This window comes from Taudactylus pleione, unplaced genomic scaffold, assembly GCF_031769625.1.
Source record: "Taudactylus pleione unplaced genomic scaffold, aTauple2 ptg000066l, whole genome shotgun sequence".
NCBI lineage: Eukaryota > Metazoa > Chordata > Amphibia > Anura > Myobatrachidae > Taudactylus > Taudactylus pleione.
The window spans coordinates 17,938,643-17,964,594 of NW_028284468.1; the positions used below are offsets into that span (position 1 = coordinate 17,938,643).

The 25,952-nt window shown below is 46.3% G+C and overlaps 1 protein-coding gene across 2 annotated transcripts in view; it reads right to left on the reverse strand.

Annotated features, from left to right (window-relative positions):
- RHBDF1 (rhomboid 5 homolog 1) overlaps positions 1-19,735 on the reverse strand; it is a 188,714-nt gene extending 168,979 nt beyond the window's left edge. Inside the window, exon 1 of one of the 2 annotated variants that reach the window (XM_088466712.1) lies at positions 19,390-19,735. The gene's annotated coding sequence lies outside the window, so the exon portion shown is untranslated. The remainder of the gene's footprint in view (positions 1-19,389) is intronic. The other variant, XM_088466713.1, reaches the window with a different exon arrangement.
- Positions 19,736-25,952: the final 6,217 nt, after the last annotated feature.

The following is a 25,952-nucleotide window of genomic DNA, read 5'->3' on the forward strand; positions in this document are numbered from 1 at the left end:
CAGCTCTGCACATTATCCCCACACGATCTGCACACAATTTGGTGTCCAATCTTCATACGATCTCTCCTGCATCCAGACTTTCACAGTGCATCGCCTTCTAGATTTTCAGATCTGCCCTACTGCACGGCAGATCTGAAGATGCGATGTGCGACCAGCGGGGACGCGCATCACATCATGATCATGAGTGCCTCACGATTGTGGCATATTTTACAAGATCTGTCATTCGAATGTGTCGGAATCGGCCACATCGGGTAAAATATCGCTATGTGTGTGGGCAGCATTAGTCTTTTTAAGGTGTACTGTAAGAGTTGAAACATGTTGATGGTCAGTGTGAGACGGGCTGTGTTATACTATCCAGGAGGAGTTCCAACACCATAAGTTCTAAGTTCCCAGGACGGGATGTAGTTAGAATACTGACGCACGGGAAGCCGTCTGACAGAATCCTGGGGTCGAATCCCGACTTAGCACTAAAGATAGGCGTCTAAATACCGACGCCTATCCGTAGCCCGACGACGGAATCCCGACAGACGGCTTCCCAAATGAAGGTAAGTGGGGACAGGGTTAGCGTTAGCCGTGGGGGGGGGGTTAGGTTTAGGCACCCCCAGGGGGACTTAGGGCTAGGCACCACCCTGGGAGTTTTAGGGTTACACACCCCTAATGGAGGGTTGGGGGGGGGGGGGGAGAAGGGTAGGGTTAGTACACTTACCTGCCCTGTTGGGAATCTGGTATTTCGGGCTTCCGGCATCGGCTTTTCACCCGGTGACTGAAAAGCCACCGGGATTTCATACCCAACCCCCCAGGAGATACCTGGAAGATTTGCATTATACGATCTTAAGTGTGCTGTGTAACATTTTTTAGCCGGTACGCTGCTTTATCACACTGGTAGTGGATGTATTGTGATATGTTTTCATTTATTATTTTATGTAATAAAGTGTACTTCACTATGCAGAATTTCTTCTTTCTTATGTGCATCGAACATGATTCTACAACCCTAATTTTGAGTGAGTGTACAGAAGTTACCACTTTTGTGGTTGTATGGGGATTAGTGGGACATATGGCTAAGTAGTATACTGTCATTTTAAAGAAAGACATCTAAGGATTGAATGGTGCTGAGCAATTCGTTTGGGACATATTAATGACTGGTCGAGATTAACCATAGGGAAGTAGTGTGTTATATTTCCTAATTGGTATTCTTCATTTAAACAACAGGACTATTTAGTATTATCTGTATATCCTAATATGGATAAGGCTAGACCACACATTGCTATTGATGTTCATTTTTAAAGGGGAAAGTGACTTTCTTAATGGTTTTTAACTGCACCTGTTTTTTGAAGCGCAGAGTTTTACTTACTATATATTCTAGTTTGTAAAGTTATTCAGCCGGGGCCACTCTAACCTGAAGTTCCAATATATGGTTATATGGTATATGTATGTAAAACGATCCTTACTTGTAAAGCACTGAATAATATGTTGGAAACTTTACATATATATGATGATAATAACAGTAATCCTTACTGCCAAATCCAAGGGTCACTACTCTCTGCTCATTCTCCTTGACCTCTCTGCTGCTTTTGACACTGTGGACCACCCTCTCCTGCTGCAAATCCTTCACTCCCTTGGTCTACGTGACACTGCCCTCTCCTGGCTGTCCTCCTACCTCTCTGACCATTCCTTCTCTGTCTCATCGCATGACTCCTTTTCCTCCCCACTTCCACTTACAGTAGGTATTCCCCAAGATTCTGTTCTTGGACCTCTCCTATTCTCCCTCTATACAGATGCACCCAGTTACATTGTGGCTGATCAAGCCAAAAACGTGTGCACGCATCACACCATGCGATTCCTTGTGCCTGCATAAACTACGGTATGCTACGGCGCGCACTGCGATGGCACCATGCATTCCTATGGAGGCGTGGTCGGTATACTATTGGATACATGAAACTAATTTTTTCTTATGCATAATATGTATTTCATCTGATGCATCAATGCACAATTGAGCAAATAAGCTGCAGTGATCGCGCTGAGCGAAAAAAATTGTGGGTCCCGGGGACCCCTCACTTATATGGGTCCTACTTCACAGTTTCTGGGTCCCATCACATATTATGCAGGGTGAGGACAGGCAGCAGTTGGGACCGTGCTGGGGCAGGTAGCATTTGGGGTAGAGTAGCAGGTAAAGGCAGCGAGAAGTTGGGGTGGAACTGGGGGTAGAGGGGAGTAAGGGTAGGCATGGCTGGGGGAGGGGAGGGAGGAGGTAAGTGCAGACAACAGCCAGCAACAGTGCTGCTGGGCAAGGAGGGGGCTGGGGCAGGCAGTGCTGGGAGTAGAGAGGGGGAAGGGTAGATAGCAGCTGACACAGTACTGGGGGGCAAGGAGGGGGTTAGGGGCATTCACTTGGCATTGCACAGAAGGGTCCCATCACACACTGGTAGCACCCTGGCACTGCAAGGAAGGCTCCTATAACACAACGGCAGCACCCTGGCACTGCACAGAAGGCTCCCATCACATACTGGCAGCACCCTGGCACCACACAGAAGGCTCCCACTACACAATAGCACCACCCTGGCATTGCACAAAAGGGTCCCACCACACATGGGCACAACAGAGCAGGGTCCCACCACACACTGGGAAATGAGGGTCCTACAACACAATGGAAAACACCTGGTGCAACACAAGGGGCATAAACTCACCCTGGTACCCCCATGTACCACACAGTACAGCAACACCACACACTGGTACCACTTTGGCACTGCACATCAAAGGAGTGCCCCACCACACGCTGGAAGCCCCAGGTAAGACACTGGGCACTGGTTAACACAGGATGTGGCCCTGGAGAGCAGCTACTCACAGTCCAGGTGTTTTTTATTGGGGCAATCTCGTGGGTGGTGGCCTTGCAGACGATCCAGATACAATCCGTCATTGCAGCGCTGGGGGGGTCTGGGAAGAGACGGGGGATTCGGAACAGCAGAGAGAACCCGGTGGCATCACGTGAACGGGATCTGGGTAAGCACTGTTTTTTTCTTATTTTTATTTGGTATATCCTCCCATTCCAGCCTCCAAGATTTTGCCCATGCTGCCCCCTACCTCTGGCACTCTCTCCCTCTCCCCATCTGCACATCAAACCTGATGATGTTGCATGCGACCACGGGAACGCGCACATTGTGCATACACACTGCACAATATGTCGTTACAATTTGGCCAAATCGTAACGACATCGCTCCAGTGTGTACCTAGCTTAAACATGGGAACTCTGGTCAGGGTATTGTGCACATCTTTTATACCCCTTTCACATCGCCAAACTAACCCGGGTTATTCCCGGGTTGTTTCCGGGTCGACCCGGGTCGACATGATTTTAAAATGCACCAAAATGAATAACCCGGGTCGACCGACTGGGTTATTTGGCTCTTAAATGGTACAGACCCGGGATATTCGACTCGGGTCTGAGAAAATAGTGCTGATTGGCTTTTTCCAGTCAGCTGACCAGCCTGTACACAGAGCACATGTCTCTGTATTTACAGTACTGTCCTGCACTGCACACTTTGGGCATGATTCAGACCCGTTCGCAAGCGCTGAGCGCTCGCAAATGGGTCGATGTTTGCCCACTTGGCATGCGCATGACGGAGCCGGCTCCGTCGTGCGCATGTGCGAGACCCGGCTAGCGACGGGCGCTCCGTCGCTCCGGGTCTCGCACCAAAGGGGGCGAGCTGTTGATGATGATTGACAGCTCACCCCGTTCGGTAGGCTGGCATGGGGGGTGGCTGGCCAAACGGAGGCGTTCCCGAAGGAATGTCTGCCATTTGGGGGCGGCCCCACTGACATCACTAGTGATGTCAGTGGCGAGCTTCCGGCTCTATGTAGAGCCGGAAGCTCACTGGGGTTGGCGGCCAACGAGACCCTACCGCAAGGGTCTCGTCGCAAGCCCGATGGTCGCGATGGTCTTGACCATAGCGACCATCAACCTGGCCACTCGCAATAGCTGTAGGTGGTCACCCACAGCTATGCGAGCAGCCAGGAGACCGAACAAAAAAAAACACCCTGATTCAGAGCGTCCGTCTCTGAATCAGGCCCTTTGCACACTTTGCATCTGTGACATGTGCTCTGTCGATCATGATTGCTGCACTGCAAGCATTCCCCAGCCCCTCCTTTTTCTTTAATGAAAACGTCATCATAATTGTGAGCCAATAAAATCCTTTTCCCTTCATCCCAGAACAAAATTATATTGAGTGTACACACTGTACAATCCTTCAAACTACGGAACGATTTAATGTGTCGTTTGATTGTAAACTATTTATCGTTACTCCTGTACACACTACAACAACCATCTTTAAGAGGTGACGTCTTCAGAGGCCAATTCGGAACGACATATTGCCTGGTCATCCGTACACACTTCACGATGTGCACCACATCGCTCACGATATCTGCTGATTGACCATGCAGCACGGCCAACAAGAAGATGTCATATACGATGCACGGGAGTGCACAATTGTGTGTACACACTCGGTGATCTGCACAATATGTCGTTTCGATTTGCCTCAGAACGACATATCATGCCAATATCGCTCTAGTGTGTACCAGGCCACTGCTGTCTCTCATACTGTAATGCCATAAGTATTACTTCCCATTACCATACCAGTAAAGCAGGGACAAGACAACTACAGAAAAAAAGAAAAGCTGACTTAAAGAATTTTATGAATAACTATTTATTTTATGTACTACTGTATTTAGTTTATGTATTGAGAGAGGTCAGTTATTTCATAAATTGAATCTGTGTGAAAGATACTTTATATGGGATACAGACATTTGAGATGATCTGGATAACAGCAGGGCTCAGACAACCATTTCTATATTTATTTTTACTATATTTTCCAAGGCTGACCTCTTCCTGCACCACTACTGAGCCACTGAGATGCACTTTCCATGTCTTGAAGTTATGCAATAGGTTACAAGGACAGAGAAACCAGGAAGCAGGGAGCAGAGATCAAAGTCAGGGGAAGAGCTTGTTTTTCCATCTAGATTGTTGTTGTTTCTCAGAAAGATAATACTTTCCAATTCCAACAGGCTGGAGCCTGCGTGGGCTCTACTGAAAATGTATAGAGGCACATGGGTTTTTTTTATGCATAACATTTTTTATTTGAATTTTTTAAATTGAAGGTACCTCTTTATTCATTTATATTTTAAAGCGTATAAGACTGTAGCCTGAAAACTTTCATAATTCATTTGTATATAGGGTGAGGCCAATTATCACATATAATAGGTTCTCACGGAGCCAACAATTAAAACTCTGCAGCATGTACAATTAAATATTGTACTTTAGTACAGCTGTTTATTGACATTTCTTAATCCTACTTTGACTTTTATTTTTTTTGCCTGTAGTATCCCTGCTCGAATTCTGATATTTTGCAAGAGTGCAATTCTATGCAAAGTATCAGCAACTCTTATCCCACATAAATGACGTTCACAAATATTGGGTCTGATTCATTACGATCGCTATTGCGATCGCAGCTGCGATTACGCATGCAGTTCTGCTGAGAAAATATGCTAATGTCTGCAACTGCACAGCCAGCATAGAGACGCCCACTACCGCTTTTTCACATCTGTAAGACCTCACAAACCTGCGTATACATCGGTAACATCGAGTAACATCGGCCACTCACGCAGAATTACAGCAGAAATTGCAACTCTCGTCGCATGCAGTGAGTACTCAAGCTGCGAATGTCGTCGCAGTGGCTAATTTATGCTAGCCCAGGAAACAGCCTACATTTATCCGACCACTCCCTCGTCACCACGCCCAAACGCTGACATCCCATCACTCACTCTGCGGTGGCTTTGCATCTGCGTACGTGATCACAGTACGATCGCAATGCTAACCTGTGCAAGCGCACTGTGGTGCATACGCATGCACTGTACGCACCATCGGCCGATCTGCATACACTGCTGCAATCGTGATCCGTGATGAATCAGGCCCATTACACGTTACTTGCCGTTGAGATATCAAGGGGCTCGATTCTATTCTACGCGATGTGAATAGCGCCGGGAGTGAGCTCCCGGAACTATTCAATACACCGCGCTGCTAAGCCCGACTAAGGATTTCTTCTCACACCCCTCCGGGGTTGCGAGCAGAAATCCGACAAAAGTCCAGGCGCGATGCTGTTTTCTACCCTTAGTGCAGGGAAGTTTAGTCGGAGAATGCCCAGAACGAACCTTCCCAGACCTAACTTTGCGCAGAAATAAATAGCTCCGAGAGCTGATTCCCGGCGCTATTCACATCGCGTAGAATAGAATCAAACCCAAGGTGTGCATGAACATTTCATTGACACGCTTTGTCAACAGAATGAGATAGTACTGCTGAGCTACATCCAAAGTTTTGGGTTTTAAATAAGTAACAAATTTCCATATGCAGGTAAAGGATCATTTATGCAGAAAATTCTGTAACTTAGAATGGCATTAGTAAGCAAATGACTTACTAATTCCTAAGTCGCTGTAAGAAGCAATGCTAAACTCTTTAATAAAGAAGGTAATGCTGGATTCAGCACATGGAAAGACATAGGGGTAAATTTACTAAGTGGCGGGTTGGCAAATCACAGTGGATTTGCAGCAGTTTACCAGCGAGATTGCATCCTACAGATTTACTAAGCTACATCTGTTTCTGGTTCATATTTTGTGTGTTTTCACCAGGCTTACAAGTTGAACGTAAGTGTTATTGTGCCTGTTTCCAGGCGTATCTCTTGCACCAAGAATAGGATGGTGCTAGTGTACCCTGGTGATGATGAGTAGCAAACTAAGCATACAGATAAGAGCGGTCTGCCCACAAAGATGTATACAAATCTGACATGGGTAAATATACACATTTAGGCCCTCTTTCAGAGTCGATCGCTAGATACAAGCGGTCGCTCTGGATGAAGGCGGCTGCTTGTGGTGTGAAGTGCGGCCTCCTGGTCGCTAGCTAAGCTGTGGGTTACCACCCACAGCTCCAGCGAGCGACCAGGTTGACGGTCGCGATGGTCAGGACCATCGCGACCATCGGGGCTTGCGACGAGACCCTAAGGTTGGGTCTTGGCAAGCGCAATCCCCAGGGAGCTTCCTGCTCTGATCATTGCTGATGTCAGTAGGGCCGCCCCAAACGGCAAGCATTCCATCGGGAACGTCTCCATTTGGCCGGTCACCCCCCCTGCCCGTCTCAATCACCATCGACAGCTCGCCCCCTTTGGTGCGAGACCCGTAGTGACGGAGCGCCCATCGTTAGCCGGGTCTCACGCATGCATACATTGGAGCCGGCTCCGACGTGCGCATGCCCAGTGGGCAAACATCGACCCGGTTGCGAACGCTCAGCGCTTGTGACCGGGTCTGAATAAGGCCCTTAGTTTCCTGTGCGCAATGCTGGAGCTATTATGACTGCCTTGTGATCATCTCTGCATCAGGGCCATAATTGTCATTATAGTCTGCATGGAAAGATAGCATTTATTTCTTCTACAATGTATTACATTCACTGTGATGTTACAGTGGCTTATCACTCAGACTATTACTACTGATATAATTAAAACTGCAAATAAAATGTAGTTATAAAAAATACCAATAATGCATATTAATACAGATTTTCAGGGTTATAACTCTTGATATAATGACTTTAAAGAGGTGATTTGAGTAGATTTTACTATGATGCCATAACCTTGGTGTATGAACATCTGGTGATTGTCTATTGTCCAAGTTCTCCTCTACTGACATCTCTTACCTCATCACCTTGGCTTAATTGGGAGTTAGAAATGTAAAAAGCTTTGAAGAAGGTATAACTGCTAATGAAAGGGATTTAAGTCTAACTAGTAATATCCCATTCCTCATGATCTCTGCACCCTTTGAGAAGATAAAAAGATTAGCTGTGTATGCATATGCTCCTTTCACAAACAGATCAGTGCCCTCTTGTTTAACAATATGCTGCTAAGAACTAATTATTATAGCTGCGATCAGTGGTGGCGAAGCGTTAACTGGCATGTAAAGGCACGGAGCATACAGAAGCTATATCCCAGATTGTTTCCCTATAAACATACATAAAGAAAAACAAAAGGGACATAACAAAGACTACAATATATTTTATCAAATATATTATTTTAACAACATTTTGCTAGTTTATAGTTTACAGATCTTGCAAAAGTTAAAGGACAAATACATTTTAAGTGCAAATAATTAAGTTTAAATGCTTTAAGATGTTATTCAAGAACGCACACCAAAATAACATATTTGTTCTGTCCAATATTACAATTACTAGTATCCATTGGAATAAGTACTGGAGAATGAGACCTCAAAATTATATATTAAAGCAAATAGGGTGCAAATAATATTACAAATGATTATACTAATTATTATTTTAAATCTATAATGTGGCTTTTTTCTGAACTGGTATCACTGGTAGCATGCAACATGATCTGTTACCATAGAACCTCAACCAGCCCCAAATAGTGCATCATATTGATCACTAGTTTTCAGAGAATCTGCTTTAGCAACAATTTTTTTTTGTAATTATTATATTATTTATAGGAAATTATAGTCCTGATATCTCTCGCTTGCGTTATATTTTTCTTAAAGCAAACTTCTGAAAACAATGATCATATCTGAGAACAATACAGGACAGAAACTGTAAAATGTGCCATGCACACCCACTCAGGTACTAAAAGGCCATAGAGGGGAGGTTCCATTACAAGTAATATTATGGGGAATACTATACTAAAAGCTGGGAGATCTGCCTTTAAAGTAAACCACTAAACCAAACTATACAGGTATCCGTACAACAGTTGCTATGGAGAAAACATCAAGTTATTGTTCTTTATCATAAGCAAATGTGGTTCAAAGAGTTTTAAAGTTATGTACATGGTCAAAATGGCCAATACAGAAAGCAAAATCAGCTATGGTCCAACTGTGCTTAAGCCCTGTATGCCACCAAAGCATGCAGCTTTATGGAACAAGATTAGAATGTTTACAGAGAAGCAGAACTTTGAGGCTGAGATGGTAGCTTGTGATGAGTGGTAAATACAGCATAGGTGCACCAGTGTGCCACTTTGTGGAGCAGTATAAGAACTAGATTTCTTTTTGTTGAGCTAGATCATTGAAATGAGATAAACAAGTGGAGAGGGTTAATTTTTAAGGCTGCTCCTTGGTTTGCGGAGGGGGAGTGTGGCCATTTTCACTATGTAAAAGTATTTTACAGCTTTATGCAACTGATCCCAATGCATTTATGGTCGACATCTGCGATAAGTAATGGGTACCCCAGGCACTCGTGCCCAGCGGCACAAATAATTGAATAGCTCCCGTCACTTTACACAGGAGATGTGACCGTGAAAAATCAATTGAATTCCCCCCTTAGAGGGCAACTCAATTCTTCATGATGTGTCTCTGAAACGGTTACAAATCCCATCATGACTTCGATTCCGTATGCAGCAGACTTGTGAAAATGTTAATGACTCAGACACCATTTTGTGCACCGAGCCTCCAGCGTCTGACATCCGCCACTAACGCAGATAAGAGGGAACATCGGAAACATCGGTTGCACATCGAACTATTAAGTCAGCCTATGTTTTCTCAGGCAGAGTGGCTCTCCTAAAATGCTGGGGCCTCTGCAGCTGCAGACAAATTTGTAGAGCCTGCATAGAGCACGCCCAGAAAACAATTCCGTCACACCTGAATTTTTCTAACCACCCCCATTACTTCCCACAAACGCTGACTACCTGTCATTCAGTTTGTGAAGAAACCCTCCCTGTGACCACTGTCGCTAATACATCGCCGCATGTGCGCAGTGCGGCTTTGATGCATATGCAGTGGCAAAAAAAAAAAATCGCTCCACTGCGTGCAACATCACCGTTGTGTCCATCTCTGAATCAGGCCCTAATGTTCTATGCATGGTGAAAGATCCACTTCAATAAAAACTTAAAATAAGTCCACATAGATACAATGCAATGTATTAAATCTATATAACCTATATTATTATTATCGTTTTTTTATATGGCGCCACAAGTGTTCCGCAGCGCCTTACAAAGTACATAAACAAATAATTTGACAACGGACTTACAGTAAAAATATAACAGCTGCTAATTTAGAATATGTTAATCAGAAGGGTAAAGAATGGAAACTGAATTAAACAGTAACTACTATAGGTCTAACCACGTGATTGGAGGATATGTAAATATGTAAATTAAAGTTTTGCACTTGTTAAAGATCTGCTGTAGGAAGTGAAACAACTATCATGTGTTATAGCTGGGAACAAAATCTGCCATGTGATACTAGTGTTGTAACTGGCAGCACAGACAGTATGCAGATATCTCATGTGAAATTCCTAAGGAATCAAGAACACACCCAGTGTACTGTCCCGTGTGAAACTAAAACATGTAGCATTTTTTAGATTTACTTCCTTACAGACTTAAATTACTTTGTACATTATATCCTTCAAGCTTATTTCTGCAGGTCACTGTAACCACTTGTGGAATTTCTTTACTACTGTACATGGGGTCTGGTTCAGATTTGGGAATAAAGGGCGGTACACACTAGATGATGTCTAGTGTGTACCGACCTTGTAAGCGACGGCACCCGATATGGGGGCCGTCATTGCCAAGTGCGTACACACTTGCCGATGCCGGCAGCGATGGAGGTGGCCATACTGCATTCGGCAGCATGGCCCTCGCTAACGATGTCCGACAGGCGATGTCGCTGACGACGCGTGGAAGCATGTGAAACGTCAGTGACACTAAGGGTACACACTAAACGATGGGCCCGATATGTCGCCCGATCCGGCGACATATTGTCTAGTGTAGTGGTTCCCAAACTGTGTGCCGTGGCACCCTGGGGTGCCTCGGGACACTCTCAGGGGTGCCTCAGTTTGGTGGGCCAGTACCAAATCAAACTATTTATGGTCAATGTAAGAGGCAAAAACATTAAATATGTGGACAAACAGAAGCGCAAACCTGTCCACCACTATATAACCATACCTGGTTGATGACAGGTCAGCACAATTTACTTGATCATTTTTCTCAAAATTTCTCAATAACAAACTTTTGGCTTAGCAGCGCCATGAAAAAAATGTTGATACTCTAGGGTGTCGTGATTAAAAAAAGTTTGGGAACCACTGGTCTACTGTGAACCCGGCATAAGAAAGAGCAAGTAACTGGCCCACCGTGAAGTGGGTGGGATGCAGGTAATGATGACAGGATTCGCTATTAAATGCTTCAGTGCGGTCCTGTGCCCTGTTGTGTTAAAAAAACATTAATGAGAAACCATCATAGGGGGCGGGGCCGCGATGACATGATCTGTGTTGCTCTGCCCCTTTCCACCCACATAAAGCTGAGATAAAGCGTATAGTGCCTTCGTCCCACCCACCCACCTGCCTCCTCCTGTCCCAGAATCAGACTTGCCAGAGTCGGCAAGTATGCCCATAGTGTGTTGAGCACTGTGTAGAAAAGCAGATAATAGGGTTATTCCAGAAAAGAGCATTGTATTCATTATCCTACAGTATGTTCTTCTCAGGACAGGTTTCCACCAATTAGAACAGCAGAAGAGTTTGCGCCACCTTACTCTATATCTCACAGCTCTCCTGTTAGGGTAAAAAGACAGGGCTGATACGAGTGATTCGTGCTGTGCATCATTATGCTTACTCTGTGACTTTATACCAGTTCCTTTGCTATAAAAATACTAATCATAAGTACTAAAAGCAAAGTAATACGAACACTGAGGAAAAATTGTGCAATCTGTGTAAAAAGGCTAAAGACAGGTCCGATACGAGTGACCTGGGCATTGTTATGCTTTATACCGATTACTTTGCGGAGGCCTCCAACCTGCCTCCAAACGGCTGCGGCATAGGGGGCACTGCGTGCAGTGACGCAGAACCTGTTCTGCACTTAGGCAGAACGGGTCCTTTGCATGTGCAGGCACCCCACCATCGGAGATGTGTACAAACAATCATTTGCGTACTTTTCTGAAGGAGGTCCCTGGCACACTATGGGCCTGATTTAGAGTTGTACACTAATGCAAGCGTCTGCATAAAATGTCTGTGCATCTGTATACATAGACGCAACATCATTCGCAGATCATTCGATTGTTGCAGTCCTGCGTTAGTCTATGGTCCCGCAGAATGGACGAGGGAATGAGACACTGAAGCCATATTCCTTTTGTACTGGCTCGCAGTCACAGTGTGAGACACGCCCCTGAAACTGTAACGACACGTCTGCGTTCTTTGCCGAAACTACCCGTTACCACACTCACATGCTTCCTGACTTTCAATCATACTGCGAATAGTCGCTGTGAGCGACTACGGTAATGTACCTTGGCGCATGCACAGTTCTATCTAGACGTATGTGCGGTACAATTCTGAATCAGGCCCTATATGCATACTAAGGTGCAAAATTTTCAAAAATATATCAAAATTGAGGAACAAAATATGCCGCGAAGGAATCACTACACGTGGGTTGTTCCATATGGCACAAAAAGGATAGGTGTATAAGAACACATTTGTAACATACAGTAGTGTAAATATATACTATGACTTTTTGATGTTTTCATATAAAAATATAAGGCTCCAATGGTTGCTGAACTGGTGATTCAGTTCAAAACTTTTTCCAAGTGGGAGGGCACTAAACGATTGAGCAGGTCACCATAGTAGCAATACAAACTATAGTTCCCATGAGAACATAGGAGATCTGCCTGCTATCCAGTGAAAAGGCACACTGACAACAGACTCACATAAACGTGAGCAAGAGCCAGCTGTTAGTCATGCCGGCGTACCGCAGAACAGTATGTAAAGATAATGCAGAGGATTTAATTTACACTAGCTGAACTAGCCAGTTTAAATATTGAAGTTATTACGTTTTATTATGTAATGTCATCCAAATCCATCCAGTGGAAGGCCCAGAACAGTCTCCCTGGGTCAAAGTTCTGCCCGGATGTCCGACCGGGACCTCAGCCCCCTAGTATGTCTTCTGGGATCCAATGTTACCACTCTGTGAAGTTTTCATCCAAATCCATCCAGTAGAAGGCTCCCCATGTCAAAGTTCTGCACAGCATACACTAATGGGAGGTCTGACCGGGACCCTAACTCCCCTGAAACATGGTCAAGATCCAAATGGACCACCCCGTTGGGTTGGTTTCATCCCAATTGGTGCAGGGGCATTCAAATGCATAACCGGACCAAACAAACAAACAAACAAACAAACAGACCATTGAATTTTATATATAAGATTTGTCAGTTTGTCACATGGTCACGTTGTCGGTGCTATGTGGTCTCATAGCTTACTGTTTTGATACTAAATGACTATGTAAGATTTAGCAGCTTTACCTTGAGAGCTATGGAAGATATTCGGCAACAAACTTATTTTTTTATATACAGTATATAGTAGATATTAGAAAAACAGAGAATAGCGGTTATTGCGAATAAAAGGAACAGCATATTTCTGATGAATGTATTTAACCAAGGGAAGGTCAGTGTAGTTGGTGGCAGTCTGACTCCTGGGAGATGCATTTTTATCATAAACATTTTATTTAAAAAAGTTACAATACCCCACATATTACTGTATCTCTCCTTCATCCTTATACTGTGGCTCTTGCTGCTGGAGGACCCAATAATTATTATTCACAATAGAGCAGCTCCTGGCTTTAGGTAATGCATAAGCAAATACAGAGCCGATTTCCAATTGCCCGGAATCCCCCCAGCTAGTCATTCAAATCAAGGCCACAAAAGCATTAGTATTTACTACATTTATGCTGGAGCTGTGGCCACAGCATGATAAGAAAAGGAATGGAGCTGCTGCTATGCATACCAGATTCTCCTACCAAGGCCCTTATTTAATAGCCTGAGTTGTAGGCACAGGTGCATTTCCAGTGAGTAGGCCATATTTTTAAAGCAACAATAAATTAGGTAAAACTAGCTTGGCAAGCTATAAAATAAGCGCCCAAGTGTGTTGTTTGCGTGGTTATTAGTACAACAGACAAGAGAGACCAGAGAGCAGCTGTTAGCAAGAAGAGACAGAAGTCTTAACATGAGGGGGAGAGAGTGAGCTTATGAAGTTCAGTTCTGTGTACTACTGTTTAAAATAGGTATGTATAAACATACAGTCAGGTGCATAAATATTGGGACAGTGACAGAATTTTCATATTTTGGCCTCTATTCACCACCACAATGGCTTTGAAATGAAACAAACAAGATGTGCTTTAACTGCAGACTTTCAGATTTAATTTGAGGGTAATTACATCCAAATCAGGTGAACGGTGTAGGAATTACAACAGTTTCTATATGTGCTTCCAACTTTTTAAGTGGCCAAAAGTAATGGGACAAACTAAACAATCCTAAATCTAACTTTCACTTTTTAATATTTTGTTGCAACTCCTGAAGTCTGGAACGCATAGACATCACCAGACGCTGGGTTTCATCCCTGGTGATGCTCTGCCAGGCCTCTACTGCAAATGTCTTCAGTTCCTGCTTGTTCTTGGGGCATTTTCCCTTCAGTTTTGTCTTCATCAAGTGAAATGCATGCTCAATTGGATTCAGGTCAGGGGATTGACTTGGCCATTGCATAACATTCCACTTTTTAGCCTTAAAAAACTCTTTGGTTGCTTTTGCAGTATGCTTCGGGTCATTGTCCATCTGCACTCTGAAGCTCCATCCAATGAGTTCTGAAGCATTTGACTGAATATGAGCATATAACATTGCCCGAAACACTTCAGAATTCATTCTGCTGCTTTTGTCAGCAGTCACATCATCAATAAATACAAGGGAATCAGTTCCATTGGCAGCCATACATGCCCACGCCATGATACTACCACCACCATGCTTCACTGATGAGTTGGTATGTTTTGGATCATGAACAGTTCCTTTCCTTCTCCATACTCTTCTCTTCCCATCACTCTGGTACAAGTTGATCTTTGTCTCATTTGTCCATAGGATGTTGTTCCAGAACTGTAATGGCTTTTTTAGATGTTGTTTGGCAAACTCTAATCTGGTCTTCCTGTTTGTGAGGCTCACCAATGGTTTACATCTTGTGGTGAACCCTCTATATTCACTCTTGTGAAGTCTTCTCTTGATTGTTGACTTTGACACATATACACCTGTGAAGGGGTTTTTCTTCACCAGGGAAATAATTCTTCTGTCATCCACCACAGTTGTTTTCCGTGTCTTCCGGGTCTTTTGGTGTTGCTGAGCTCTCCGGTGCCTTCTTTCTTTTTAAGAATGTTCCAAACAGTATTTATGCACCTGACTGTATGAGATAAATATGTTTGACAATAAAGTTTTTTAGGATCTCTCCCTTACAGCCTATATTATAGACCATCTATAGTGTTAACTATCAATACTGTAGTACAGATGTGTCCACACAACATACATCTTACTTCCTTGCACATTAAACAGCCCTTCAAGTCGCGACATGCTGTGGTGTGACTCAGTAGCGCCAAGCATCTTTTCGTGCAAGTTTTTACCTTCAAATGCATCTTCGCAAAACATGTGAAATACTACGTTACAGTGTCACAACCGCTGACAATGTAACATAGCAATTAATTGCTATAAATACCTGCACCGTGATGCATCCCCATGATGAAGTCTGGATTGTATACTAAACGGGAATTAAAGGACTTATACCCTGACTCCAGAATTTACACCCTGCCCGATTTGCTGAAATACTCCCTGCCCTCATGACGGCATTGAAACAGTTGTTCCCACTCGAAGGCCGCAGTGTCCCGCAGGAGGGAAAATCTCTGGTGAAGCAATCACTCGCAAGTGAATAGATGCCGTGCGTATGTGCTTGGCATCTAATCACTCTGTGGGGAGAGCTTGGGGGCAGCCCAGCATCTCCGTGAGTGCTGGGCATGCCCCCTACAGTGATTAACCACACCCCTTTTGTGGACGCGCGCACAGCAGTGTCCTTCAGCAGCAGCCGTCCTGCCATACCTAGAAGGAACACTAAGCACATATTTATTTTATTTCTGTATGTTTGATACCTACTATTGGTCTTAATAATAATTAATTTTTTTACATTTAATGTGAAGATCTGTATGGATTCTGGGCATAGATATTGGGACAGACTAAGGTAATTTGAAGAGGTCAGGGAGGGGGTTGGAGTGATGGGGGTCTGGAGGTTGGGAGTGACTGGGGGCATTAGGCTGGAGTGACAGGGAGCAGGTAGCTGGAATTAATGGGGCAGGAGGATGGAGTGACGGGGAGCAGGAGTGATGAGGCTGGAGGATGGAGTGATACGGGGCAGGAGAATGGAGTAACAGGAGGCTGGAGTGACAGACAGGGGCGGTTTAAGGGGTGGGTTGGCAAGTCAATTGCCTGGGTGACCTACCCGGCCCTCCACTGTGGCGCATCTCCTGACATGCACCTTCTGCGCATGCCTGGCTCTGCCGCTTCTCTGCTCCACACAGAGCCACTAAGGAAGAAGAGCAAGCAGTTGAAGGTGAGGTGAAGAGGCTGGGAAAGGGGTTGGAGTGATGGGGAACAGGAGGCTGGAGTGACAGGGGGCAGGAGACTGGAGTAACAGGGAGCAGGAGGATGGAGTGTCAGGGACAGGAGGCTGGAATGACAGGGGCAGGAAGATAGAGTGACAGGGAGCAGGAGTGATGAGGCAGGAGGAAGGAGTAACAGGAGGCTGGAGTGACAGACAGTGGCGGTTTAAGGGGTGGGTTGGCAGGTCTATTGCCTGGGTGACCTACCCGGCCCTCCACTGTGGCGCATCTCCTGACATGCACCTTCTGCGCATGCCTGGTTCTCTGCCGCTTCTCTGCTCCACACTGAGCCGCTAAGGAAGAAGAGCAAGCAGTTGAAGGTTGGGGTGATGGGGAACAGGAGGCTGGAGTGACAGGGGGCAGGAGGCTGGAGTAACAGGGAGCAGGAGGATGGAGTGTCATGGGACAGGAGGCTGGAATGACAGGGGCAGGAAGATGGAGTGACAGGAGGCAGTGACAGGGGGCAGGAGAATGGAGTGACAAGGCAGGAGACTGTGGTAATAGGGGGCAGAAGGGTGGAATGATGGGGCAGGAGGAAGAAGGGCCAGGGTGCAAGAGGGCAGAGTGATGGGGCAGGAGGCAGTAATGACAGGCTGGAAAGACAGGAGGCTGGGGTGACAGTGGGCAGGAGAATGGTGACAGGGGGCAGGAGACTGGAAAGACAGGAGGCTGGGGTGACAGTGGGCAGGAGAATGGTGACAGGGGGCAGGAGACTGGAAAGACAGGAGGCTCGACTGACAGGACAAGAGGATGGAGTGACAGGGGGCAGGAACCAGGAAAGACATGGGGCAGGAGCCTGGAAAGACACAGGGGACGGAGGTCTGGGTAAATGCAGGGGGCATGAAACTGAAGAGACACAAGGTGCAGGATGCTAAAGGGGACACGTGACAGGAGGTGACATAGGAAGCACGAGTCTGAACCTCTGGAAAGACAGGTGGCTGGAGTGACAAGGGGCAGGAGGCTGGACAGACAGGAAGCTGCAGTAACAAGGTGCAGGAGACTAGAGTGACAGGGGGGAGGAGGCTGGAGTGACGGGGCAAGAAGCACACAGGGCACATAAGTTTGGTTGAATCTGTTGTGTGATGATGACATTGGTCAGGGCCAGATTAAGGCATGTGGGTGCCCAAGGGCAACTAAGTTGTGGGGACCCCCTCTGAGCCACAGAGCTGAGCCTACCCCGCCCCCCCCCCCCCAGGCCACATGAAGACAGGGGCAAACGCTCACACATACACATAAACAGTGGCACTACTTATAACAACTTAAGGCAGGGAAACAAACTAGCTCCTCCCGTTCATGGGTGGGCAATGAAATCAGTTCCTGACCGGGCGGCTGCGGATATAAATTACATTTAAATTCCGGCACAGCAGTGCAGTGAGTGCAGCTGTAGAGGCGATCAGCAAGCAAGCAGCAGAGAGGGCACCTCTCCAGCCCAGCACCGCCCCCTGCAATGCATAAGGCACCAACACACTAGACGACCTGCAAATGATGCGATGTTGTCAATGATCTCCCATGAGCTCCCTGGAGCTCCCGGACAAACGATATAGTGCATACACACTGTGCAATCTGGCCAACGACCTACCGATATAGGTAGTTATAGATATAGGGTCGTTAACGAGATTGCCAGATCTTCCTGCATGCACCAGCCCTGGATGCCATTACTATCAAACAGCTTACTACTTGTAGTTAAAATAATATTGCCACCTATAGATGGCGTTGTCGATAAAGTCCCCATTGCCGGCAATTGGGACCCAGCGAATCATTTCTGCCTTTTCTGAATCACCGCTGGGTTGAAGAGCTTACGCAAGCGTGGAGAATTGCCATGCACATTTCTCACACTAACCCATTGCCAGCAACGTAAGGCTTCTGGCAATACATAAGCGATCTACACTGAGTACACTGCTGGACAGGTGAGTATTGGATAATACCAACAGTGTCCTCTTAACTTGTACTGTGATGACAGAGATAATGGGGTAAATTTACTAAAGTGTGTGTTTTTAGAAGTGGAGATGTTGCCCATAGCAACCAATCAGAATCCAGCTATTATCTTCTGAAGGTGCTAGTTAAATGGTAAGTAGAATCTGATTGGTTGCTATTGGCAACATCTCCACTTCTGAAAACTCTCACTTTAGTAAATTTACCCTATTGAATAGTATATACCTTCCGTTGTAGTATCTAATGACAAATAAGAGTTCTGAATGCAGAAATTATATGAACAGTTTTCTTTGGTCATCTTATGTAAGCTACAGCTTTATCCAACACAACAAAAAGTGGTGATTTAGCTTAGACATTAACTTAAGCTTTGGATGTGAGTTTAATTAGTTACTGTACATAAATAAGCCACAGAAAATTTACCAAACAAGATCCCAGCACATGAATATTGCAGCAGTACCTTTAGATGCAGGAACAATCTATGAATGAAGTTTATTACGTCACTACTGTAAGTCATGAGATCTGAGAGTATTATTAAGGAAAGTCCCGGGGAACTTTCCTCTTCTCTTTCTCCCACTCTGCTTGTGGCTACATGTATGTAACAGTCCATTGGTGCAAAGCAAATTGTTATCTGCCTTTTCCTTACCATCTGTGTCTATCTATTCGGACGCTGTAAACAAACAGGCTGCCATGTCTGCATTAGCTCCCATCTGTATATGGTGAGTGAGCACATTACCACGTCTGTCTTTATAGCACACACACCATTACATGTACATGCACCGCACAGACTCTCTATACTATTACATGTACATGCCCCGACTCTCCACACCATTACATGTACATGCACCAACTCTCCATACTATTATTATTACATGTACATGCCTCAACTCTCCACACCATTATATGTATTCTCCATTCCACACCATTACATGTACATACACCGGCTGTCCATGCCTGCAGCTAACCCTCCGCTCTCGGTCAGCAGAGAAAGTTATAACTCACCAGTTAGAGAGCTGCTCTCATCCTCCAGTCGGACAGTAAGAGACAGACCGGGATCCGAGCGCTGTATCCTGCGGGCTCCCCAGTGTAACTCCAATAGGCGATCACACACTATAGAAAGCTATAAGGATGAATAATATAATAGTATTTCCTCCCAATTCCGGACTCTGCCAACTTTCAGCACAAAGTCTCCAGCATAGGGACACCCTCCAAAGCCACCTATCAGCGGCGGCCCGGACTCCTCTCCTTCCTTCACACACCGGGCGGGGCTACAATCCCTAAATGTCACATTGTGGCAGCGGCGGCCTAACCAGTTCAGCGTGATGTATCCTGTGTCCTGCTGCTGCCTGCCATAGGTGACTGTAACAGTAGCGGCCGGGGGAGGAAGGGGCCAGGGCAGGCTCCCCCCCAATTCTCCCCAGCACATATAGACGTCTCCTGCATATTATTGACTGAGGCATGGGGAGATCAGCCTCCATTGCCTGTTGCTGCTTCCTGCCAGGGCACGGAGATACCCCATGTACTGGGTGCTGGCTGTCAGAGCTGGGTGTATGGAATACCTAGAATTGTGTTTATTTCCCTCCTCTTCAGAAGACTGAGCGATCCCACATATTGTTTTTGGAGGAACAAATCAAATTTTGGAGTACAGAGCAGTAAAGTAAAACAGTATCGGACTATTCGCTAAACAAGAAATCTTAGAGAAGTCTGATACTGCTCATCTCTAATATACAGTATATTAGGGCAAATTTTTTGTCAATAGCCAACAGGGCCGTAGGTGGAGGGGAGGGGGGGGGGGGAGGTCAAAAGGCCAAGGACCACTATGGGGCCTGGACAGGGGTGTATCTAGTGATCCAAGCACCCCTGGCAATGTAATGGACTGGCGCCGCCCCCTATGCAGTGTCCCCAATAGTAATCCCCCAGTAGTAGTCCCCCCTATGCTGCATTGCCTCCAGTAGTAGCCCCCCCTATACAGTGCCCCCAGTAGTAGCCCCCCTATACAGTGCCCCCAGTAGTAGTCCCCCATACAGTGCCCCCAAGTAGTAGTCCCCCCTATATAGTGCCCCCAGTAGTGGCCACCCCCCTAAATTGCCCCCAGTATTGGCCACCCCTATACAGTGCCCCCAGTAGTGGCCATCCACCCCCTAAATTACCCCCAGTAGTGGCCACTCCTATACAGTCCCCCCAGTAACGGGCTGCCCCCATAAAGTGCCCCCAGTAACTGCCACCCCCTATTTTAGTGCCCCCCCTGTAGTGCCAGGCTTACACACACAAACACACACAAAGAACAAAAAAAAATCAACTTACCTGATCCCCGCTCCTGACGCGACCGCCGCTGTCTGCTCTGAGTCCTGGCCGCCTTTCTCCTGCATGGGAGAGACGTCATGACGTCTCTCCCATCACATGCTGCGGGGGGAGCCGGCACACATCAGTGAGCTCCAGCCGGCTCCCTCCGCGGACAATGCAGCAGCAAATGAGAGTCTGTCTGACTCTCATTAGCTGGCTGCTATTACAAACACACAGCCGCCGCAGACGGCTGTGTGTTTGTAAACTGTGTAGGGCAGACCGTTCTCACTGCGGTCTGCCCTACACTTGTGGGGCCGGGGGACTTGTCCACCCCTTGGCTACTGGTGGCACTGCCGGACGGTGCCCCCCCTTCGGTCGGCGCCCCTGGCGAGTGCTATCCTGGCCAATCCCCTGGGCCTGGAGCCCCTTTTCTTCACGTTTGGTATCTAATTTTACACCCGTTGTAACAGTGACTGTAGCTATGCAAAGACTCCCAATCCTATGTTAATTTTCATCAGTGTTTCTGGCGTTGGCCAACCCCAGTTTCATTGTTTATTTTACTATAAAAATGTCTATACATTATTAAATATTATTATTAATATTAATTACCAAAATAGCTGTTTGAAAGATATATAAATTCAATTGTTCATCTTAAAAATTAACATTATTCATAGTACACACTGTTAGGTACACACTGGAGCAATGTCGTTACTCTTCGGCCAAATCGTAACGACATATCGTGCAGTGTGTATGCACAATGGGGGTCATTCAGACCCACTCGCGAGCGGCAGTACACTCGCAAGTGGGTCGATGGTCCCCACTGCGCATGCGCACGACTGAGGGACTTTCCATCACTCCGGGTCTCGCACCAAAGGGGGCGTGCTGTCGATGTTGATTGACAGCACGCCCCCTTTGGTGGGCGTGCCGGGGGCGTGCCTGCCAGACGGAGGCGTTCCCATGGGAACGCCTACCGTCTGAAGCCGGCCCCACTGACATCACTAGTGATGTCAGTGGGAGTGATTTTGGCTCTGATAGAGCCAAAATCACTCCTGGCCTTGCGGCTGGGAAACCCGACCGCAGGGTTTCCCTCGCAAGTCCGATGGTCAAGACCATCGCGACCATCTTTTTGCACGCTCGTATATGCTGTGGGTGGTGACCCACAGCTATACGAGCGTCCAGGAGGACGCTCCATATTAATGGAGGAGGGCCCTGATTCAGAGCGAGCGCTCTGGTCAGAGCGTCCGGCTCTGAATCAGGGCCAATGTGCGCTCCTGCGGTCGCATGTGACATCAGGTTTGATGTGCTGCAAGCGGCCCCATTCATGCTACTGAAGCAGGGAACAAGTGGTCGTTCCGTCCTTAACATCACTCGAATGTGTACCAGCGGTACGATATGCTTGGTTGACTTATCGTCCCAGTACACATCGTCCAGTGTGTACCTAGCATTAGTTTTTATTCAGATTTCGTTGACAACTTAGTCTCATTTGATTGGAAGTATATTTAAATCTATAGTCACTGGTTATGGTATGTGCTATAGTTTCTGGTATGTGCTATCATCTGGCAACAATGAGACTGCTGCTAACGTTTTAAACCATCCGCAGGCCGCAATCATTCTCTCTCTCTGTTCCATTGTCGTACAAGAACAGTCAATGGAAAGTGCAGCTTCCCGGTCTCATGTGTCTGCTTATGCTTACTGAACAGTGTGATAGCAAAATGAGTGGGGCTTCTAAGAAAGGGGAAAAAAGTGTTTGTAAAGAGAAAAAGTACGCGCAACAAACATGAAGATAACTGCATTTATGGTAAACCGAAAACAACAGTTGGCGAATTCAAATAAAGTTATTATCGCTTCATCCCCATTTTCATTTCATTTATCCCCATTTGCTTTTGTGGAGAAGTTCATGGGGGGCAAAACACAGTCTTTGCCCACCCAACAGAAATCATGCCCCCTCTGCTCCCCGGGGTCCTATGACCCTGGTAGCCAGTTAACTTCCCAGTATGTCTTTGGAGAGTGGGAGTAAACCGGAGCGCCCAGGGGAAACCCATGGAAACATGAGGAAAACATACAAACTCACCACAGATCATTTCTTGGTCAGGAATTGAGCTAATGCCCTCAGGGCTGTGAGCAGTAATGCTCAGGGCCGTTGACAACCTTGTGACCCGAGTACTGATGTGGGGGTATGGCCACGTCCAGGGCATGGCTGTGCAAACAAAAATTAAAACACTGTTTGGCTGCAAAAGGGCACATTTGTACCCTTAAACAGCTGGCCTGTGCCCCTCTGAGAGACCTGGGTAATTAGTACCTACTCCCCCCTCTCTGCACCCTTAATAATGCCAACTACTATGCCAGCAATGCTGCCCCCAGAAAGAGCATAGTTCAAAGCAGACATGTTTTTTAGTATAATAAATACCTTACGACCATTTGTTAACTCACTATGTACAAGTGGGAGCAGCAGTGTTTATATTTATGGGTCAGCAGGGGTTACTTATTGCACTGCAAGAAAGGGATGTAGTATAGGGGAAAGATATTGTATGTAGATGCTTATCTTTGCTAAATAGGGGCTGAAGAAGTCTGAAAACATACACTTTCCAATGCTAGCTAGGCCCACCTCCTGAACACAGTATTAATACATTATACAGACAGGAGATGCTACTGAATGTATGTAGCGGACAACATAGAATTATTCAGAGTCAGTTTATACTTTACATCTTGCTAAAGGTATTTTCCAAGGTCAGAAACAAGTTAAGATGTATGAGGCTGTCATCACAGCTTAGTGGATTTTTTCCTTTTACTGTGTCAGGTATACAGGGCTGCCAATAGAAATTGTAGGGCCCGGGACTGAGAAAATAGCAGCCCACATGCCCCCTGTATTCTGCAACTCCAGCCTCGCAGTGTCTCTACGGCCCCCCTTCTGTCTCTCCAGCCAGCACCCCTTCTGTCTCTCCAGCCCCCTTCTGTCTCTCCAGCCAGCAGCCCTTCTGTCTCTCCAGCCCCCTTCTGTCTCCTCAGCCAGCAGCCCTTCTGTCTCTCCAGCCCCCTTCTGTCTCCTCAGCCAGCCCCCCTTCTCTCTGTTTTATTTTTCTTACACTCCCCATCTCCACTCCCTCTCATATATTTTAGGATATTGTGTTCCAAACTCCTCCCCCATACTTATATATTTATTGCATTTGTGCCTTCCCCCACACACTCCTTACAATATATATGTAATATATATATGTATTTTATGATTTACTTCCCCAAGACCACCTCCACCCTTTCCCTTGTACAGTATGTGCGTATATGATTAATGATTTTGTGTCACCTTTTTTTACTTACATGTTCTTCTGTTTCTTCCTCTTCTCTTTCTATTCTTGTCTAGTGATTGCTGCTGGGGCTCAGCTCGAACTGGCCAGGGAGGGGCGTGTTCACTACACTTGCAGGCTGTTCTTCTAGCTGGTGTAAAATACATTATGACGTCACAACGTCCTTACGCCTCACTCCCCTTCTCTGCATCAGTGTGTGCCGACATAGGCACACCGCTCATGAATCCATTGTGGTGAGTGCCTGGCACCCCACAGAGGTTTGCACCTGCCTGCCATCAGGTAAGAGGTTTTTGAGGGGTACATTTACTATTCAGTGGTTTTCTGAGTGATTTGCAAGCTTGCAGATGTCGGATGCGGTTTTTAGAGCAAAATCGCAGAATTTACTATTCTGAAGTAAAACTCCAAAACCATATGCAATTCAGGCCCGTTCAGATATAGGGATGGACATTAAATGATTAATCGGTGTCCGGCACAGTTGTGTCATGGGGCCAAACAAACTTGGAGGGTGGGGCTTAAGAATGACATACTGGAAGACGGGCCTTAGGGACAAGGGACAAACTCTGTCACTACATCATCATTGGAACGCAGGGCCTGATTCACAGGTAGATGCTGATCCCAGCGTGACTATGTGTTTTTACGCAGTACAACTATGAATTTATGCTAATGCAGCAGCTAGTGAAATTCATACGGAGACACCCACCGGCTAAGTCTCTAATGTGTCCCTTTGCATAAAAAGTCACACCATCGGTCACACATCCTTCGCACTATCGGACATTAGTTGCTCATAATGTCTCTGAGCATAGCTGCCGAAATTACTTCAGCTGCTAACAGTTGCTAACTGCGACATGCCCGCGTCTATGTAGCCATCCCCTGTACCACCCAGAAAGGCCTGTTTAATACTACTTCTGTGCGTCCAAATTCACATACTGCACCCCCTCCGGTGCATCAGGATGCATGCGCATTGCATCGCCAAGTAATTTGCAGTACAAAAACAATGGACAACTGCACAAACACAGCAACTGATGGCAAAGAAGCATAGGAACTTGCTCATCCATGCAAAAAAATTGACAATCGGAAGTAAACTATTGATGTTTGCTACACATGGATGGTCACTATCCATCCATAATTGGATGGTAAAACAGAATGAGAACCATCCAGTTTTACCTCTCAATCTGTAAGAGCTCAGTACTAAACAAAGGGCCAGGTACTCCAGGGGGCAGGGCCACAAAAAAAAATAGGACACCGACACGTAAAGATGACAGACCCAATGCTGGGTAGCGTTGGACCCCTCCTGATACACCTGCTTATTCCGTACTAGGGGCTTGATTCAGCAAGGATCGCAAGTAAGAGATTGCATGTACCTGGCCGCTGCGAGAATATGCTAATGAATGCATACGCACGGCAATCGCAACACAAGATGCAGACACCCAGCACTATATAAAGCCAGGCCACCTCCCTTTACTCTATGCTTGATCAGTACGCAGGCTTGCGAAAACATTGGTAACATTGAGAACCATCGAACCCATAAGCACAACTGTGGTAGCCCTGACCTGCAGCAGGATTGTGGCAGATTCCTGTGTACATCGAGACGTACAGCTGTGTATCCCGCCGCACGAGCTTATCTTGCCCCTGTAATGCCATTCAAACGCACAGGCATGCCTGCTTTCGCACAACCACCCCCCGCCACCACCCACAAACGGCACTTCCTGTCAATCAACATCGGAGGTCTCTCCGTGCTCACTGCGTACGCCGTTCGATCTCTTACTTGATCACAATGACTGGTTTGCGCACGCACATTGAGACGCACACGCATGTGCAGAGATGCAACATCGGCCAACTGCAAGCGAATTCTTACTTGCGATCCTTGCTGAATCAGGCCCTAAGAAAATAAAAATAAAATCTAGTGCACGCATTTGTGGCACAGTAAGTGCCAGCATGCACTGACAACCCATGACTGTTCTAGCATGCTGGAGCTTGATGAAC